Source organism: Mercenaria mercenaria, chromosome 4 (genome assembly GCF_021730395.1).
Source record: "Mercenaria mercenaria strain notata chromosome 4, MADL_Memer_1, whole genome shotgun sequence".
Taxonomy (NCBI): domain Eukaryota; kingdom Metazoa; phylum Mollusca; class Bivalvia; order Venerida; family Veneridae; genus Mercenaria; species Mercenaria mercenaria.
In genome coordinates, this window is record NC_069364.1 from 87,926,837 (window position 1) to 87,933,668 (window position 6,832).

Here is a 6,832-nt window from a genome sequence, read left to right on the forward strand (position 1 = left end):
TAAGTGGTAGTTGTTCTATCTATCATCCCCCGCCACCTCCCCAAAAAAAGGTTTTACTGTATAAAATTCAAATTTCCATTCCTAAAAATATGTAATTTACACTGAAACTAACCAATATAACGATTATTTTCTGTTAAGCTTTGTCGATGAACTGAACGCAGAGATAATATTTTCCAGATAACAGCTAAACTACCTTTTAATTTTTTACAATATCTTATATTTGATTTTGTGTTGCCTCACATCCTTTTTCTATCTAAAGATAGTTATCAAAAAGCTTGAACACAATAAATGTGAATATCGGATTTGTTTTCACCTCGCGTTATGAAGAAAAAATCGTTTTGCACGAAATGCGATGAAAATAAAATGTTTTTTTTACATTATGAATAATCTCTAACTTAAGTGTCTTCTATAATTATAAATTTGCAAATGGTGTTTTAGCTCGATTAGTACACGGAAATATACTTTAGACCAATAAACAGCACGATTTTGTTCGCGTTTTATTTCATTGATTATAAAAACATTTTCTAAACTTTATCAGTGTTTATGATACTGTTGTGAAGAATGTGAGTTTTCACGTTTTGACATATCATTTACCCAAAGAATTTCTAGGACAGAGGAAGAACAGAGCATTCTTGTCTGGAAAAAAAAAACGTTCATGATTTATAATTTCATATTATAAAAAAACAGATGTTTCCAAGGAAACGGAATCGCAGGTATTTAAAAACCGTAGGTATTACTTCGGTATTTACTAAAAATAAACTATTGCATTTTTCAAAATTTCGTAGAAAACACGATGCAAATGAAGAAATCCTGATTTCAAATTTATTGCAATAATTTTAAAATACCTGTGTCTAATGTTTTCTCCAAATTTTGTGATAGTTAATCTTTTAAATGTATTTCTAAACCAACTTTATTGTTAACCATAACATACAATGCTGTAAGATCTGCGGAGATTAGTGTTTGGTCGTTGAATTTAAATCTTATATGTTTAAAATTTGTAGAATTGTACACTGGCGTTTCTGGTGATTTTACTCATCCCGCATCTGTCCACCCTCAAAAACCCTTGTATTGCTAATGACAATTAACGAGTCGTAATGTGATTATAATTATATTGTTCATGTAAAATCCGTTAAAAATCAATCATCTTTTGGTTGTAGCTCTTTGTTCTTTAAAGTATATTTCTGGATTTAAAGTATGGTTTGCAGAAAAAAAACATAACGTTACGCATCAAGTTATAAAACTAAACTGGAACCTTGTTATTCTGTGTCTCTGAAACATCATGACGTCGTTTCTGTTTACAGATTTTTAATACGCTTCTATAAGAAAGAGAAAGAAAATATTTCGTTTTGCTTTATTCTGTAATTTATAAGAAAAGCAATCTGACATTAGTTGTATATGTAAATCCAGATTATAATATCAGGTGTGCTGATAATTGTTTTGGCTGAAACAAGGCTCTGCTTGTATAATAATCATAACTCTAAAAGGATTCGTTGCCAAATAACAATGAAAACAATCAAAAACAGTTTTGTTATCCCTATTGGATTTCTTGTTTTGTTGTTGTTACAGTAAATGTATTGGCATTAAAAACGCGCCCATTATTGTCAAACTCGTAACAATGCCTTTCTAAATTGACTTGCAGTCTCATTTCAGTAAATTTATTCCAAATTCTTATTCCGTTCCATTAAAAAAAACATGACACTCGGAATTTATATTGACAAGGCCATTAGCGTTTGAAAGAGCTTGGCAAAGGCCTCTCTCGGGCGACGTCTAACTCTCCTATAGCTTAACCTACATTTGCGTAGACCAGAATCTGTCTAAAAATGATATTCACAGACAACCTGCATGTAATATGTCTGATGGATGTTTAGATCTTGATGTGGCGTCATAACGCGTGGATGACTAAGGAAAATAAATCAGCTACTGATCCCGTTATAATGTACATATGATGGAGACGTAGAAAAGACGACTCGCGAATCTTGCAAAAGCGCTATGCATACGACCTCCCGAAATCTGACCAATCGAGTCCAGATAGTCACATTATATAACACTTAGTAGCATAATGGTATAAATACGATGTTGTTTTTTTTTGTTGTTGATGATGTTTTTTTTTTCATTTTAATAAGTAATACACTTTATCTCAAAGACTTTATTCAATTTGAGCCGCCCATGAGAAAATCAACATAGTGGCTTGCGCCACATGGATCCAGCCACCTGGCATCGCGCAGTTCTGGTCAGGATCCTGCTGTTCGCTTTCAAGCTATTGCAATTACAGAAACAGTAGCGACAGCATGACCTACACGACTGCGCGATACCAGCTGGTCTGGATCCATGCTGGTCGCAAAGTGATTTTTCATGCGCGGCTCAATTTTATTTTTTTTTTTTTTGATGCAGTGAAAAGCCTGCACAAGCATGCACGTGAGTTTTGCTTTACTTGTTGTTTGATAAAAAATTTATTTTCGAGTACCTAAATAACACTTTAAAAAGTTTTAGCAATAAAATTGTTTGAACTTATTGCAGGAAAAAAAGGAAACATAAACACTTTGGTTTTAATGAGGATAAGTACAAATGTTATCTTTTACAAACAACACCATCTGTTCAAAATGCAGTATTTTTTGCGAATGCTTAGTTGCAGAAGATTATATAATTGCTATTTTGTATATAATTACCGATAAAAACAAACAAGAGTCATGGAAGGTATTTGTGTTATCAAAAATAACAAGAAACAGACTGCACATTGATCGTTTTGTTTTGTTTTAATGTGGAGTCCTATCTACACAATTCTCGACATCATACGGCTATATTTAAAGTTTTTGCTGGTGGAGGAAGGCACCAGTTGCAAAATCTGACACTATTTCATTCTAGTGCGGACACCCGGGTAGAACCATCGATTGCGGACAGCGACCGTTACCACTTGGGCACATTGATTGTATTAAATAGTTAACATGTTATCTATTTATCAAGGTCAATGCATGGCCTTCAGCATATTATGCTGTTGTACTGACTTCTTTGATATAATGTGTATGTAATACGTAAGCGTGCAAGAACCGTTCGGTCACGTTTAAAATCACCATTTTGCATTTTTTATGAAAAATGATATTTGAATAAAATCACTTGTAAACGCTTTTATATAATGGGGAGACATGAAATGGACGACTCGTCAACCCTGAAATCAACTTGTTGTACGACCGCCCTAAAATTGACAAATCGCTTGTAATTTCACGTAAAATTTACTTCAAAATAAAACTAGACAATGTTTTGTTTACACAAATTGATGTATTTGATAACAGATAAACCAAACATTGCATGATCAATTTGGAAGCTGGTCTATGAAAGCACTGTGTGCAGCAATGTCTAAACAGAGCTTTCGTGTATGTATAGATGAATATCCTGTTGTTACAAAAGAGAACATTGAGTAATTTGAAATCATCAAAATTTTAAATATTAAATACATGCAGCTCTGAAACAAGCTCTGCATATCTTAGTTTTATTTAACCAAGCAAAGGGATGAGTAAGACGTTGTCCAAATGTTTATGGTTAATAGACTTAACAACGGAATAAATGCGAATCCAGCCTTAACTTAGCTACTACACTTAACATTTATTTCAATATCACATTCCTGTCCAGAATTGTTCAGCAGAAATATATTATCTGTTTTAGTAACAGCGACCCCAGTGACACAAATAAAATCCAAAGCTTTGTCGATTTTTATCTTTGAAAAAACCATCATTGGTGACAACATATCAATCCAAACTGAAACTATTGACCAGAAATATATTTCACTCTTTATAAAATGTGACCTTGACCCCACTGACGCAGATGACATCTAAATGCTCTTTTTCTTATTACAGAATATGTGTACAAAAGAATGTTACACTGACCAACGCAAAAGCCCATTCAGCCTAGGTGAATTTTTATTTTTTATTCAAAATTTAGTTTTAAAATGTGTGTTTACTAGTGTAAGAGTTACAGTTCTTGTGCACTACACTTTTTCTAATTATCACCTTTTATTATTAAAAGAATTTTTAAATTACATTCAATAGTCCCGGCGGAAAAGTGATGATGTTGAAAAGAGAAAACGGAAAAAAAAACTAATAAGTTACTGATTCTTAGTCATATGAATTGCAAACTGCACTCCTTCTCAACGTCAGTCCCCGGTGTAGATTTTAAGTAATTCTCCAGAAATAGAAAAGAGGAACAACCTAATCGTAACTAAAGCTAGAGTTGTTGCTACCTACCTAACTCCACTTTAAAGTCAATCCCTTGTGCCGGCTCGACAGGCAGGATGGTATTACGATATGATTTTACTATCAAAACCTCCTAAACGGAATCTCCTTTCATTACAGATATGAAGCTGGAAACGAATTACAACATATGAAATAAAAAGCAGATGTTTTCCTCAACAGTCCGCCAATTTGAATTGGATCTGGAAATCGATTACCATATGAACAATAACGATTACCATATCAACAATAAATGGTCCAGTGACATGGAAGGAAACAAGTTAGTAAAGAAAAAGTGTTGAATGATGGGGAAAGAGACAGTGCGGTTTCCGTTACCGTCAGTCTGACTGAAGTATACGATATCTGAAGACCTATTATTCAAGTTCTTCTTTGAAAACAGGTTACATTCTGTTACTTGTAACATGCGTAAATGTTGAGTTCTGCTCAACCCGGGGCTAGAGGGCGTGGACGGTAGCCAATACAGTAAGCATAGAATGCAACCATGCAGACTCAAACCAGAAAATATAACAACACGGAATCCAAGTACGGGGAGACATTTTATAACCACTAGACAGCAGTTAAAGTCTGCTGCTGTGATAGAAGAGTCTCAGTATAACCACCTAACAAGACAGCACTGGATTCTTTTATTCTGGAAATTAAACATTAAAAGTACGTTAGTCGTTCAAAAGCTGTGACAACTGTTAAACAGCTCTGGAAGAATTGGATTTTAATCACTTACTTCTTCGTGTAAAGGTTTTATCGCAATAATATTTCCTGGAAACATTTTACTTTTGAGATAAATCTTTTCAGTAAACTTCGCTTTATCAAGATGAATTTTAAAGTATCACGATAGCTACCTAGCTATCACGTGGCAGAAATATGCCACCATAGATGTTTAGTACTTCCGCGAAATGCGATAAAAGCTCTACCAGACATGTTTAATGGGTTTTGAACCTAAAGCGGGATTTTTATCAGATATTAAGAATGTGTACAGGTATTAAGCTTGAAGCAAGTGAAAGATATTAATGTAGCCTATGTACAAATGTCAGACTGAAATTCAGTTTTCTTTGGTTGTTGAAGCAGTATATAATTGTATGTGAATCGAAGTGCCTTCTTTTCAGTTCTACAAATCGATTTTCACAATTTAATATGCAAAATGTATCCATAGCAAAAGCTTATAGGTAGTGAACCCGTATCGAATCGACATGTTTCGCGGTCAGTAGTAGCAAGCTGGGCAGTTAGGTAATTAAACTCGGAAATCAAAATAAAAATGAAAAATTATTACACAATATTTAACATCTACAGTATATTTATAGTGAAGATGCCATTTAGCAAAAATGCTTATTTTTCAACAACTTTCTACTTGCTTTATAAAAATAAAAGTTAACAATTGCTGAAAACTATGTTACACCTAGTTATGTGATATTTCAGCATAGGGCCTTTATTGCAAAAGCATCTAAATGAAGATGCGTAACAGTTCGTTTTTTAAAAGCGCTGAACTGTCAAAATGTGTGGCCAGTTTATGCAGTACTTTTCCTGAAATTCAAAGTATAATTACATCAGTAAATTGGCAATCGTTTTGTAGAGTAATATACGTTTTTATATGATGTTATATTGCCATGCAAAACAACTATTTCTTTCTTTGATTGGTGTGGTTTCATTTGTTTTCCAAAACATAGACATAGCCGTTAAATAAAAGTGCATGGTGAGAGATAATTGTAAACATGGAAACGTGCATGAGAGCATGCAAGCATTTTTTTTTGCATACAAGAGAATCTGTTACAACACACTGATAAGCAGACTGCAGTCTGCAGTTATTTCTACATTCCAGTTCGATATTATTAAAATGTTTCGCACAACTCATAAAGAACTTAAAAGAACTGACTCTTAACACCTGACACTAATTAAAGCCATTCACAACGTTGCTATTTGACAAAACATATCCGTTATTACCGCATAGGTATTGAAGATGTATCTTATTTTAATTTTAAAACCAATTGTGTATTACAATTATGCTTAAATATCTCAATCGTGACGTGTTCTTGTTGTATCTTTATCATTTAACTATCTTTAAGGTTAAGATTCATAATGAATAACATAAAACAGTCTTACTTTTTAATCTTAGAACTAATGTGATTTTTAACGTTGTGAAACGTTGCCAAATGAAATAAGCAACAAGAACAAACCGTGAGAAAAGGGTGCTTAAAGTGTTTTAAGATATGGCATCATATTTATCAACTTTCACGTTATCTACAGAATTGTTATGCACACTTGTTTTCCTTGCTTAGTAGAATCCATATGCTTGGAATCATTTCGAAAGCCTATAAATGGAATTAAAAATAACCGTTCACCCAAAATAATATAGATTTTAATGTCTTTATCTGGCGATAGCATTTATTAGCACAATTGGACTTCAATTTAGAAATGTACTATGTAACAATACAAGGTTATCCTTCAAGTATGCATCACAAAACTGTTAACGTATTCCTTTCTATATTTTGACAATATATATAATTATAACTAAAAGAATATATATAGAACCTCTCATTCATTTGAAAACATAATTGAGCCTTGCCAGGAGAAAACCAACATAGTGGCTTTGCGACCAGCAT

At 33.2% G+C, this 6,832-nt stretch overlaps 1 long non-coding RNA gene across 1 annotated transcript; it reads left to right on the top strand.

Moving 5' to 3' along the window:
* Positions 1-284: 284 nt before the first annotated feature.
* Positions 285-6,248, top strand: LOC123553562 (uncharacterized). Its single transcript, XR_006686784.2, has 3 exons — positions 285-726; positions 3,849-3,903; positions 4,344-6,248. It is a non-coding gene; the product is annotated as an uncharacterized LOC123553562 (long non-coding RNA).
* The last annotated feature ends 584 nt before the right edge of the window (positions 6,249-6,832 follow it).